The sequence below is a fragment of the Macaca fascicularis genome, chromosome 11 (assembly GCF_037993035.2).
Source record: "Macaca fascicularis isolate 582-1 chromosome 11, T2T-MFA8v1.1".
NCBI lineage: Eukaryota > Metazoa > Chordata > Mammalia > Primates > Cercopithecidae > Macaca > Macaca fascicularis.
In genome coordinates this window covers 22,117,503-22,131,812 of record NC_088385.1, presented here as the reverse complement: position 1 = coordinate 22,131,812, position 14,310 = coordinate 22,117,503, and the positions used below count along the sequence as shown (strand labels likewise).

The window sequence follows — 14,310 nt, the reverse complement described above, 5'->3', positions numbered from 1 at the left end:
TGCTCTCAAACTCTTGACCTCAGGTGACCCACCCGCCTTGGCCTCCCAGAGTGCTGGGATTACAGGCCTCAGCCACTGCGCTGGGCTTTTTTTTTTTTTTTTTTTTTGAGACGGAGTCTCGCTCTGTCACCCAGGCTGGAGTGCAGCGCGCCATCTTGGCTCACTATAACCTCTGCCTCCCAGGTTCAAGTGATTCTCCTGCCTCAGCCTCCTGAGTAGCTGGGATTACAGGTGCTCATCATCCCATCAGGGCAATTTTTGTACTTTTAGTAGAGACGGGGTTTCACCATGTTGGTCAGGCTGGTCTTGAACTCCTGACCCCGTGATCTGCCCGCCTTGGCCTCCCAAAGTGCTGGGATTACAGGTGTGAGTCACCATGCCCTGCCTACTGAATAACTTCATTTTAAAATCCCATCATCAAAAACCATTTATTCAATTGAATTATATGTAACTGCACCTGCTAGGATCTTGTGCGGAATTTCCCAATTGACACCCATGGGCTGGAAATGGGTTACAAGGTCAGCTTCAGAAGGCCTAGTAGGGTCCCTGCAGGGCTAAGGCTCTTGGCATCACCTCCTGCTTGTTTCAAGGTGCTGTACAAACATCACTTTCTATGTGTTCCACACATGAAGAAAGTTAGCACCAAGACAGTGCTTGTTTCAGAAAAACTAGACTTCTTTCTTTTTTTCATTTCTAACTAAAGAATTAAAAAAAAAAAAAAAGAGAGAGAGAGAGAGAGAGAACAGGTTTCGCCATGTTGGCCAGGCTAGTCTCGAACTCCTGGGCTCAAGGCATCCACCCGTCTTGGCCTCCCAAAGTGCTAGGATTACAGGCATGAGCCATCACACCCAGTTGACTTTTCTCCTTTATTTGGTGTAGTTCTCATATCTGGCAAAAGAAAAAAAAAAGCCACCCCAAAAACCCACCTATGGAGATTTAAAACCTGCACAGGTCTGGGCCCTGGCAATTCTTACTGGGGACTGGGGGAAAGACAGCCTTGAGTACTGTACTTTGTTTTTGTCTTTCTGAAGAGTCACTGTCAGTTCTGAGAAGTCAGACTTGTGAACCACGGTCCTATCCTGGCACCAATTCAAGTAAACATGACTGCCAAATAATTTTTCAAGGTCCAGATAAGTTGATACCAGACATTGATCAAGGTAACTGCACAACTATCAAAGACAAAAAACTTCAAACTAAGTAAACACAAGTATTGGATCTAGATTATAATATTTTCTTGTTGTCTATGTATAAGATATAGTATTAAGAGATTTTAACCCCTTTTTAAAAGCTGGTGTGCAATGGCGCCACGTCAGCTCACTGCAACCTCCACCTCCCGGGTTCAAACAATTCTCTTGCCTCAGCCTCGTGAGTAGCTGGGATTACAGGTGCCCACCACCACGCCTGGCTAATTTTTGAATTTTTAGTAGAGACAGGGTTTCACCATGTTGGCCAGGCTGGTCTTGAACGCCTGACCTAAGGCTTCCCAAAGTGTTGGGATTACAGGTGTGACCCACCGTGCCCACCTAGTAATTCTTTTTCTTAAGAGATGGGGTCTCGGCCATGCGCGGTGGCTCACGCCTATAGTACCAGTACTTTGGGAGGCCGAGTTAGGAGTACTCACTTGAGGCCAGGAGTTCGAGACCCGCATGGGCAACATGGTGAAACTCCCTCTCTACAAAAAATTAGCTGGGCATGGTGGTGCAGGCCTGTGGTCCCAGTTACTTGGGAGGCTGAGGCAGAAGGATCGCTTCAAACCAGGAGGTTGAGGTTGCAGTGAGCCATGATTGCCACTGCACTCCAGCCTGGGTGACAAAGCCAGACCCTGTGTCAAAAAAAAAAAAAAAAAAAAAAAAGCTCAAAGAAAGGATACTAAGAAAGAAAGAAAGAAAGAAATGGGGTCTCACTATCTTGCCCAGGCTTGAGTGCAGTGCTTATTCCCAGATGTGATCCCACTACTGATCAGCACGGACGTTCTGACCTGCTGCATTCCCCTCTGGGCTGGCTCACCACTCCTCAGGCAGCCTAGTGGTCCCCCGTTCCCAGGAGGTTGCCATACTGATGCTGGACTTAGTGTGGACACCTGATCAGCATAGTGCACAAAAGCCCACAACTCCTGGACTCAAGTGATCTTTTTGCCTCAGTCTACTTGGTAGCTGGGACTACACAGCCTTGCGTCATTGTGCCAGCTACTTTAGTAGCTTTTAAATGTCTGTTTCAAATCTATCTCTGGAGAAATTAGACCAGCTCTGAAGGCAGAAAAAATAGGATATTCTAACTCATGAGGTAAAATGCCCCTGAATCATTTGGGGAGGGGGGAAAAAGATGAGTTGTGAGCAGAGCCAAGATGGTCATTCATATAATTCATCTTTAGAAAAAATTAATTCTCCATACTCCCTTTAAATACAACAAGTGATTAAGCAGTAACTTAACTGCTCTCTTAAAAGTTTATATAATAAATAATCTAGAGGTCGGGTGTGGTGGCTCATGTCTGTAATTCCAGCACTCTGGGAGGCTGAGGTGGGTGGATCACCTGAGGTCAGGAGTTCGAGATCAGCCTGGTCAACATGGTGAAACTCCATCTCTACTAAAAATACCAAAATCAGCTGGGCGCGGTGGCATGCGCCTGTAGTCCCAGTTACTCAGGAGGCTGAGAGAGGAGAATCAGTTGAACCCAGGAAATGGAGGTTGCAGTAAGCTGAGATTGTGCTGCTGCATTCCAGTCTGGGCAACAGAGCAAGACTCCGTCTCAAAAAAAAAAAAAAAAAAAAAAAAAAAAAATTCATCTAGAACAGTGCTGTCCAACAGAACTTTCTGTGATGTTGGAAATGTTCCACATCTGTGTAGTTCAATATTGACTACTTGAAATGGGGCTAGCGTGACTGAGGAAATGTTTTTCTTTTATATATATGTAATTACAAATTTAAATAGCCACATGGCTAGTGGCTATCATATTAGATACCAGGTCTAAAAATTCTAGACCAGTAGGCCGGGGGCGGGGGCTCACATCTATGATCACAGCACTTTGGGAGGCCAAGATGGGAGGATCACTTGAGGTCAGGAGTTCAAGACCAGCCTGGCTAGCATGGTGAAACCCCATCTCTACTAAAAACTACCAAAATTAGCTGGGTGTGGTGGTGGGCGCCTGTAATCCTAGCTACTCAGGAGGCTGAGTCAGGAGAAGCACTTGAACCCAGGAGGTAGAGACTGCAGTGAGCCAAGATCGTGCCACTGCACTCCAGCCTGGGCGACAGAGGACCAGTGAAGTATGATTTCACCCATGATCTCCAACTCATTTGCAGAAGGGGAAACCTTTGCTCAAGCTGTCTTGTAACTTAGTTTACTTGAGTCTGAATTCTGTGCTAATAGTTCCTTTATCTTGAACAGTCCGGGTGGATACAGAGCAGAGCTTCTGTCCTTCACTGTTAACTAAGAAGACCCATCTCTTGCTGTCATTTTCCATTTAAGTGGAAAAGGGACTTTTTCCTGAGTTCTTAATGACTTCTTTGGAAAAGATTTTCTAAGTTGGGAATCTGTCTTAACAAAAGCAAAAAGCCCCATAGAGTAATCACAGAATACTCCATTTTCTCAAGAATGTCCTCCTGTGTGTACATCAATAAACTCTTAAGATGTGCAGCAAAACTAAAAAGCTAAAGAATTTGACATGCCCAGGGTGAGGCTTTAGGGAATGCGGGGGTCTTTATAAATAGGTCATTTAGATAATAACAATGTAAATTTGCCTTCCACTCTCTCTCCAGGCACATCTGAAAGTCCAAGATCCTGATTGAAGGGTATGCTACCCATTGAAATCACTCTTTGTTTAACAGGAAGCAGGGAAATGTGAAGTGACTTGAGTAATAGAAGAATGTAAATAAGTCTCTTTATAACTGAAGGGGTTATTGAGATTACTTCAGAAGTTTTAAAGTAATTTGAATAAATTATCTATATGTTTTTCCTATAAGTAAAATCTGAAAACATTACTATTGTTATATAGTCCTAAGAATCAATAATATTTTTAAATATATAGCTAGACTTTATAATATTTCCCCTTTTCTTCAAGGAAGATAGATTATGTACCTGTGGTATATTTGAAAGCAAACTTTGAAGGCCTGGGCTAGTGCCATTCCAAATAATTTTTTTTTTTTTTTTTTTTTTTGAGACGGAGTCTGGCTCTGTCGTCCAGGCTGGAGTACAGTGGCCAGATCTCAGCTCACTGCAAGCTCCGCCTCCCGGGTTTACGCCATTCTCCTGCCTCAGCCTCCCGAGTAGCTGGGACTACAGGCGCCCGCCACCTCGCCCGGCTAGTTTTTGTATTTTTTAGTAGAGACGGGGTTTCACCGTGTTAGCCAGGATGGTCTCGATCTCCTGACCTCGTGATTCGCCCGTCTCGGCCTCCCAAAGTGCTGGGATTACAGGCTTGAGCCACCGCGCCCGGCCCATTCCAAATAATTTACTTATGTTCGGCAATGGATAAATTTTACAGATCTGATTTTTTTTTTTACTTCAGTAGCTTAATATATTTTCCTTGTTTAATGGCCTTTTCCTAATCACTGTTCTTTTAATTTCAAGCAAGGCTACTACTATGTTTATTCCTGGCACCCACAGGAAACAGGAAATAGTAAAAGAACTCAAGATCAATTAAAAAAATCTTTTACTACAAACATAAGGTTTGAAATTGTCACATTTTCTTCTTTCAAGTATTTTAAGGATACACTAAAATCTACCATTTTTTAAGCAAAAGAAATTCCTGAAGTGAAAATCTTACATCTGTTAGTCAAAAAGGTACTTGTTCTTGCCATGGATAAATCTACTCTAAAATATATGAATTTTACTTTATATTTTTGAGATGGAGTTTCACTTTTGTTGCCCAGGCTGGAGTGCAACGGCACAATCTTGGCTCACCACAACCTCCGCCTCCTGGGTTCAAGAGATTCTCCTGCCTTAGGCTCCTGAGTAGCTGGGATTACAGGTATGTACCACCACGCCAGGCTAATTTTGTATTTTTTTTTTTTAGTAGAGATGGGGTTTCTCTATGTTGGTCAGGCTGATCTTTAACTCCTAACCTCAGGTGATCCACCAGCCTTGGCCTCCCAAAGTGCTAGGATTACAGGTGTGAGCCACCACACCCAACCAAATTTTAAATCAAAGTTAAAATAACTTCTAGACACAAGGATCTGGATTTTATTAATGGTTAACTGTTCTTACGAGGTTACAAATGGCACTGAGTAGCTGAATTCCTACCATTAATTCAAAGATTTATCAGCTTATATTTCAACAACATATTGATACCTTTAGGTCAATTTTAGAAATGTTTTTGGTATTTATACTCAACCTTATTTCCTTCCAGGTTTTGAACAAGAATTCTACATTGTAGGCACCAGCGTCATGCCTTACACTGAGTTCCATACATCTTTGCAGAATGAATAAACTTGCTGAAAAATGTACATGAAATTAAGATAGAGGCAAAATCTACTGTAAAATTAAGACAGAAGCAAAGCCTGATATAATGAGCTACTTTTGTAATACTGTAATTGTAAAATAATATTTATAATATTTTGTAAATAAAAATAGAACTGTATAACTACTATGCATTTTAGAACAGGTAGGGAAATTTTGTTTTCACTTTGCTGTCTTGTTAGAGCCATGGCCAGAAGCTGATATTCCTCAGGTAACAAAGACAGCAGCCTGAAACTCTAAGAACAGAATGACCCATCAATTCTGAAGGAAGTTAAAATAGAATTTTTAAAAGATGAAAGAAAATCCATTAATACAAGGTTTTCATCCTAGCTTATGATTTTGGGCAAGTCATGGAATCTGATTAAATGGGGATATGCTGCAGAGCCTGCGTATGTGAAACAAGTGGGATGTTGTATAGGATGGTGCTTTGTGAACTGTAAAGTGATACAGAATAAGGTTGAACAGGCACTACACAGGTACACCATGCAGAGAAGGGAGTGCTTTGGAAGTATCTGAGAAATGGTGAGTCACTGGCTGGAGAAACGGGTTTATGGGGGAGGAATTATTTCACAAGTTGTGGCGTGGTGGTGGAAGACTGAAGGCTTAAATGACAAAAAGAGACTTTTTTTTTGTAGGGCAAAAGGAGTTTGTAAAACAATTTCCTGAGTTGGCTAAAAGACATAATGTGGCAGGAGCTTTAGGAAGAGCAACTGGACCTAATTTCAATTTCAGCAGTCACAGACTTCCCATTCACTGAGGGCTTACTAGTTCCTCTTACTGTGTTAAGAAGTTTATAGATATTACCTCAATTAATCCGCAACAACCCTTACAGGTTCACATTACTACTCTGTTACAAATGTGAGAGTGGAGGCTTACAGTTAAGGAACTTATTATCCAAATCCAGGGAAATTAAGATGAGGAATATCCAAGACTATTATAAAATAAAATGGGATACACAATGAAATCTAGATGTGAGACCACGAATATTGCCATGTGCATGCAAAGATTCAGGAGAAGCATTACAGATATTTGTTGACTAAAGATTCAGGAGAAGCACTGCCAAGATTTGCTGACTAAATGGTAATAAGGGATCTCGCATATATAAGGCGTTATGGTAGCGTTTGTTCTCCTGAGCAAACACCATGCCAACTTGTAATCAGCTAAAAAAAAATCTGTTCAGATAGTACTACAAATCTCATGATTTTTCCATTTTTAGTGAAACTATTTTTAAAGTTCTTTTAATTCCAGTTTAAAGTTATCAGTTTAACTTTAATACATGCTGATATTGGGCAGACAAGATTTTAGGAGAACATAATACAACTCCAGGCACTTGTCTGACTTAATTCTGCCTTTTTCACAAATATGAAAAATCTCCACCCTGACAGTGATGGAGCGGCAGGCAGGCTGCCAAGGAGGCTAGTCACACCTTAGGTCCTTCCAGGTAGCCTGCCACTTGTTTTTCTTCTTGTTGATCAGTCAGTCAGACTGTGAAAGGCTGGTGTCAGGCAGTCCCAGCCACAGCCTGTAGGAGACTCGGCCTCACTTTCTCTATGTGTTATCCTCTTTTCCGTTGGGGGTTTTAAGGTGCCAGCCTTAAGTTCCAGGTCTAAGCAAACAGTAAAGCAAGAGTGCTGATGGCTCTCAAAGTCCAGTGAGTTCCTTCTGAAGGAGGATGTATTCAATAAATGTTTGTGATATGACCAAAGTTAATCTAACTGATATTCTGAACCATTTTACTGTATTATAATTTTTTTTTTGCATTAGCTTTTTGGTCAGGGACTTGAGGGATAAAGATGACAAGTTTTGGGCCAGGCGTGGTGGCTCACACCTGTAATCCCAGCACTTTGGGAGGCCGAGGCGGGTGGATCACCTGAGGGCAGGAGTTTGAGACCCAGCCTGGCCAACATGGTGAAACCCCATCTCTACTAAAAATATAAAAATTAGCCGGGCATGGTGGTGGGTGCCTGTAATAACAGCTCGTAGGGAGGCTGAGGCAGGAGAATCGCTTGAACCCGGGAGGTGAAGGATGCAGTGAGCTGAGATTGTGCCACTGCACTCCAGCCTGGGAAACAGAGTGAGACTGTCTCACAAAAAAAAAAAAAAAAAAAAAAAAAAAAAAAAGACAAGCTTTGTTTTGGGTACACTGAGGATGCACTGAAGGCAGAAATTTCTTTTTTTTTCCCTTTAGAATTATTTTATTAAATCATAAATGTACAACAGCTTAACTCTACACACGCAATTAAATTTTTTAAAGGAAAAACGTTATGTCTTATTACACTACGATCCTGGCTAATAGCTTTTCAAAACATTGAGAAAAATCTTAAAAAAGGTTTCACATGTCACCTGAAACTTACAAATTTAACATTATCAAAGAAGGAATGCTTCTATACTCTTACAAAGACCACTAGAAAGCAACAACTAGGGATGAAACAGCTAGGGACGAAGCTCACACAGTGACAGCTAGTAAAATGATGAATAGATGAAGACGAATTCTCAGTTAAGAGAACACCAAGAGACGGAGATCTTTCCCACTTAGCACTGAGACAGGTAAAAAAAAAAAAAAAAAGCTAAAAAAATGGGACAGACAACTGCTAAGAATAGACCCATGATAATAATGTAAGAGGACTAGATAGGCCAATTTAAGAGCACATATTAAATTATAATCTAATCCATTATCCATTTAGTCTTAGAGTTCTGCCATTATTATTATTTCATATCCTGGTAAAGAATTTTCTGAGTTTTATCTCTGTCCCTCCTGCACCTCTTCTTTTTTTGGAGATGGAGTCTCCCTCTGTTGCCTAGGCTAGAGTGCAGTGGTGAGATCTTGGTTCACTGCAAGCTCTGCCTCCCGGGTTCAAGCAATTCTCCTGCCTCAGCCTGCCGAGTAGCGGGTGGTATGCACCACTACGCCCAGCTAACTTTTTGCATTTTTAGTAGAGATGGGATTTCACCATGTTGGCCAGGCTATCTCAAACTCCTGACCTCAGGTGATCCACCCACCTTGGCCTCCCAAAGTGCTGGGATTACATTCGTAAGCCACTGTGCCCCGCCCAAAAATGATTTTCTTACTCTCCTCACAAGAAATTGGTAATTGTTTTTTAAAAAATGTACTGAAAAAAGGACACATACATAGGTGCTGACTCTGTTGACAATCTACCCCCAGTCTACTGGATCTCTGAATAAACATGAAATATTTTTCATTCTCAAGAAAAAAAAAAGTACTGATAAATTATAAAGAAGGATTTAGCTATTGACTCTCGTAAACCTTTAACATGTTCATGCAAAAAAGAATACATAAGTATGCTTGAACTGCATTTTTTTTTTTTAACTGTACTATGGCAAACTGATTTGTCATGAAAAACTTCCTGCTTTTCCATGACTTTGAGGATAAGGTCCTTTAGTTATCTGATATTAAAAGGAGAGGCTGGTTACTGCAGTAGTATATCAGGATTCTGGGAGGGTTCGTACATGTTTGGTTTACCCACAGTAGGGAGCATGCTTACCAAAGGCATGTGAAGCATTGCTCTAAGTCTCTGGATCCTTCTGCGCATCTCCACCTACATACCTTGTAGTCACAGTTCCTAATATCTCACCTTCTGTTATCATTGCCTACTTGAAAACCTGGCAGGAAAGTTATTAGGGAAAAGGAAAAGGGGAATATCATTTGAGTTCTCTCACAACCGCTCTTCAAACACTAGTAGGGAATGTTAGAAAGAAAAAGAGAAACAAATGGAAGGAAAAGCTAAAATACAGGTGAGGAAAATGGAGGGAAATATGTTCTAACTTCCCCATTCCTATTAATACTGCTTTCATGTCTGTATCAAAAAAATGCTACCTCTTCATTCATGGAGAGTTTTTGACTGCTTCCTCTCTTCAGTGCCTGGTCTGGTTTCTAAACGCCTAATTTCATTCTTTTGCTCAACCCAACCAGTCCTGGTCTAGGCTATGGGAGCCAAGAACTAGAAACTAGTGTAGGTCTACTAAGTGACAAGAGTGAGAAACTTCAAGACCCCACTCCCAATGTTAGATCTGCTAGAGAAGGCATACATGTGCCTAAGATCTGAGGTTCGCACATTGAATACATTTTTTTTTTTTTTTTTTTTTTTTGAGATAGAGTCTTGCTCTATTACCCAGGCTGGGGTGCAGGGCATGATCTTGGCTTACTGCAACCACTGCCTCCCCAGTTCAAGTGATTCTCGTTCCTCAGCCTCCCAAGTAGCTGGGATTACAGGCACACACCATCAGGCCCGGATAATTTTTGTATTTTTAGTAGAGATGGGGTTTCACCATGTTGTCCCAAGCTGGTCTTGGAGTCCTGAACTCAGGTGATCCACCCACCTTGGCCTCCCAAAGTCTTGGGATTACAGGCGTGAGCCACGGTGCCTGGCCACACTGAATTTTTTTTTTTTTGAGACTGACTCTCACTCTGTCACCCAGGCTGTAGTGCAGTGGTGTGATCTTGGCTCACTGCAACCTCTGCCTCCACCTCCTGGGTTCGAGTGATTCTCCTGTCTCAGCCTCCTGAGAAGCTGAGATTACAGGTGACCACCACCATGCCTGGCTAATTTTCATATTTTTAGTAGAGATGAGGTTTCACTATATGTTGGCCAGGCTGGTCTCGAACTCCTGCCCTCAGGTGATATACCTGCCTTGGCCTTCCAAAGTGCTGGGATTACAGGTGTGAGCCACCGTGCCCAGCCACTGAATACATTTTTAAGAGAGAGATTTTCTTCATTGTGGTTAGGGTGTGTGATACTGTTAGTCTGGTCTTCAGATATAGCACAGGGTAAAATACTGTCTTTCATGGCCTGGCTTGGGAATCTAACCATCAGGGATACTATTAAGAATCCTTAATAACCAGTAGGGTACAGGAGCCAAAACAATCAGTGTGCTCCTTCTGTATCTTACAACCAAATATCATCAAATGGTTTGGCTACAATCAGCTCCTATGGAAACCTGTTACTCTAGTTTCACACAAATGACTTATAGTTGGCTCTGTGGAACCTTTTAGGGACTCCTAATCATAAAATGATTGCTCAACAGCTCAGCTTATGCTTGATCTGCCCTGCTCTGATAAGAAAAAAATTTTTTTCAAAATTTTCTCTTTCCCTCATAAAATAAACACCAGCCACGATTGCACTTTCAAACAACTACAACAGGATACTTCATTCTCCGGGGGAGGAGACCCCATTTTAACTGCTGATAATCTGAAATTTACTTCCAACCTCCTGGCAAGTACACAGCAAGGGCAACACTTTACTTATGGCTTCCCCCCATCCCATTTATACACTGTTAGACAGAAAAATAAACATGGAAAAAGCTAACAAATGTTAAATCCATTCAGTAGATGCAGTTTAGGATGAAGCTGGCAAGTTTCACTTAAACTGTAACCAAAAGTGTCTCCAATATTCAGCAACAACTAAGCTGGATGAGAAGAAAATGAGTTACTGATATATTATGTATTTATTCATTCTCTACATAGAACATGGATGAGGTACATAAAATATATAGTTGGGATTACTGTATGTATACAGGTTCTACTTTGGGCCTGTGCTATCTTAAGATTCACAAAAATGACAAATAAACCAGGGCTAGTATTATATAAATGTAGACTTCGAATAATACACTAACTGGGCTATGGAAGCATAAATAAACTGTAATACTGTACTTCATAATAAAACAAAAAACCGAAGAAAATTCTACCATGTAATTAGTAGAGCTATTGTTATTTTAAAACCACTTTAATACATGATTCATCCTCATAAACGGTGATAGTGAGAATCAAATTATATTGCTGAAGTTACAGGCACCAGAAGTCAAGATTTTTGGATTGCCTGTTAATATGTAAATCTGTAGACTTTCAGATAAGGCAATTTTATTTTTTATTTTTTATTAAACATTCCAGTAGCATCAGAAATGAGTTGACCTCTGAAGCAACTATGAGAATACTCTTTGGGTCTATTTTTTTTGTGAATAGTGACAGCTATTAACAGAATTTAAAGAAATTACAGTTTTGCTTTTGATTATTGCAATCCCTCACAAGCGGCAGGAGGAAAACTACATTTTGTTGCTGGTCTTGTGTTATTCTGATGATTTATTAGGGGAGGCAGAATAAGTGTTAGAGTGAGAATAGATGAGCACATGTTCATTTGTTATGATATATAGTATAAAATGTGACCAGAGCCTTTTCCTCTTTCAGATTTTATAATCTACTCTTGAATTTGTAGTTATATAAAACTGATGAATCAATTCATAAATCCAGGGAACCAATAATCCCTACAAAAACAACAGACCTGGTCATCTAAAATGTTATGTTACTGGCAGTAACAAGATTAAAAGCTGGAAATGTTTGAGCTGAATGAAAAATTTTATTAAAACGCAGTTATCTAAATCATAAATTTTTAATAAAATTATTTAAAGAGAGATTTGCTTTAGGAAACCTTAAAGATATATATATTTAAGTATATCTGAGTTTTGGGGCAAAGTCTCCACCATGTTTTCATATGCTGTCTAATTATTACCTAAAAATGGCCCAATTTTTGCTATCAAAATATTCTTACTTCAAACACAAAATATCATTCAAACAATTCTGTAATTCTTCTCATTATCACAAACTTTAAAAATTGAATAACTTTATTTCAGATAAATTACCAGAAAAGCTTTGGTGACATGTTGAGAGAATAGAGAAGATCAATAACACATTGGGATGTTTAGAAGTCACCTGTAGGACCACAGCATGGAGCAATAGAAAAGGTTCAACAAAGCTTTCTTCGAGACGAGTGATGGGAACGTGAGACTCAACAGGATCTAGGTCATTTAGGTAAAGGGATAAAACACAATTTCGATCTGGGAAAGTGATTGAGGATCAGCAAATGGTGGTGTTTTTGGTATATTTACCTGTCCTTCTCTAAAATTTTCTGAAGTTCTATGTCTCTGCAATTCCAGCTTTGATTCAATGAGGTCGGTAATAAGTTACAGCAAACCACAAGGTTTATTTTCTGAGATGCCGGATAACTTCAGATTCATGTTTATATCATTGTTTTTTAAACCTATTTTTTTTGCGGCTCTAAATACAAATGAGTTTTTTATTTCCCATGTATCTTAGCAGCTTTTTGGCAGTGCAGAATTTTGAAGGAAGATGGATTTTTCTATTTTATTAGCTAACACGTCTTTATTAGACTGCTTTCAAAGTACATAATATACACTGTGGTTAAATTTCAATAGCCTGAATCTCTGGATTGAAGATCTGAAATTTGGATACATGAAATGCTCATTTTAAAAGCATTCCAATGGCCAAAATGCTGATGAAAATGTTTTGTGAACAATATATAAATTTTATATTACCAAAAGTGTGTTACTTTTAAAAATTAAAATAAGAAATATGATTTAACACCTTTCAAAGGGTTATCCTAATGCAAAATCCCTCTTTAAATACAACTAATTTAAAGTAGCACATTACTGTTTTGTTTCAAATATGCAAATATAAATATGAACGCATTTGTCTTATTTTCCACAGTAACCTCTTTATTTGATAAAATAGTCAAGTTTGGACATTTTGAAACAAGCTAGAATAAGTTTTAGCTTGATTTATATAAAAAATGCATTCAATGAAAGAAATTATGTCTAATAACAAAAAATTCCCAACAAATTAAAATTAAATATTAATGGAGCATTTTATAAAAACTGAGTCACTACTTGTTCAATGCCACTTTCCTTTTTTTTTCTGAGATGGAGTCTGGCTCTGTTGCCCAAGCTGGAGTGCAGTGGCACGATCTTGGTTCACTGCAATCTCCACCTCCAGGGCTCAAGCGATTCTCCTGCCTCAGCCTTCCAAGTAGTGGGGATTACAGGTGCGCACCACCACGCCTGGCTAATTTTTGTACTTTTAGTAGAGATAGGGTTTCGCCATGTTGGCTGGGCTGGTCTCAAATTCCTGACCTTAGTTGATCCACCCGCCTCAGCCTCCCAAAGTGCTGGGATTACAGGCGTGAGCCAACATGCCCGGCCCATTGCCACTTTCCCTTTTGATCATTCACCTCAATCAGCCACACCTGGTGCCACCACTGAGTTAATGCTAGGAACGTGAGCCTCCTATAAAACTGGCTCTATACACGTTGGCAAAGACCAAACACTGGAAGTACACAGCAAACAGGGAATAAGGACAGGCAACTAAAAATCACCTCCACTACACACTTCACCCATCTTCCTTCCTTCCTCCCTCCCTCTCTCTCTTTCTCTGTTTCTTTAAGACAGAGTCTTGAGCTATAGCCCATGCTGGAGTACAGTGGTGCACGATCTCAGCTCACTGCAACCTCCACCTCCTGGGTTCAAGCAATTCTTGTGCCTCAGCCTGCTGAGTAGCTGGGATTATAGACATTCACTGTGACGCCCGGCTAATTTTTGTACTTTTAGTAGAGGCAGGGTTTCTCCATGTTGGCCAGGCTGGTCTCGAACTCCTGGCCTTCAGTGAGCCGCCTGCCTCGGCCTCCCGAAGTGCTGGGATTACAGGCATGAGCCATTGTATGCAGTCAACTTCACCCACCTTTAAACTCCCCTTTGTGAATACAGAGCACACTACATTCACCCTCCTTCTTGCCTTCTAACAAGACAATTCACAGCTTGGTGTCTGTTCCTTTAATTAGGTCAACTCCAAGCTGAGATAAGCCTCAAGGAGTAGGCGTTTTAATGGGATAAGAAGAAAGAAGTCTAGAGAATTTAGGCTGTCAATTTCAGCTGACCCAACATTTGTATCCCCCCTTTACTTCCACATCTGTCCTTTCTCCCTGTTTATTACGGAATTCCTGAATCCACCTGGTCAGGGATTTCATATTCTATCACTTGTAAAAGTCATGTTAT

General features: G+C 40.4%; 1 protein-coding gene across 50 annotated transcripts in view; it reads right to left on the bottom strand.

Annotated features, from left to right (window-relative positions):
- The window catches only part of PLEKHA5 (pleckstrin homology domain containing A5), a 250,359-nt gene that overhangs the window by 69,350 nt on the left and 166,699 nt on the right, over positions 1-14,310 (bottom strand). The window lies entirely within an intron of this gene.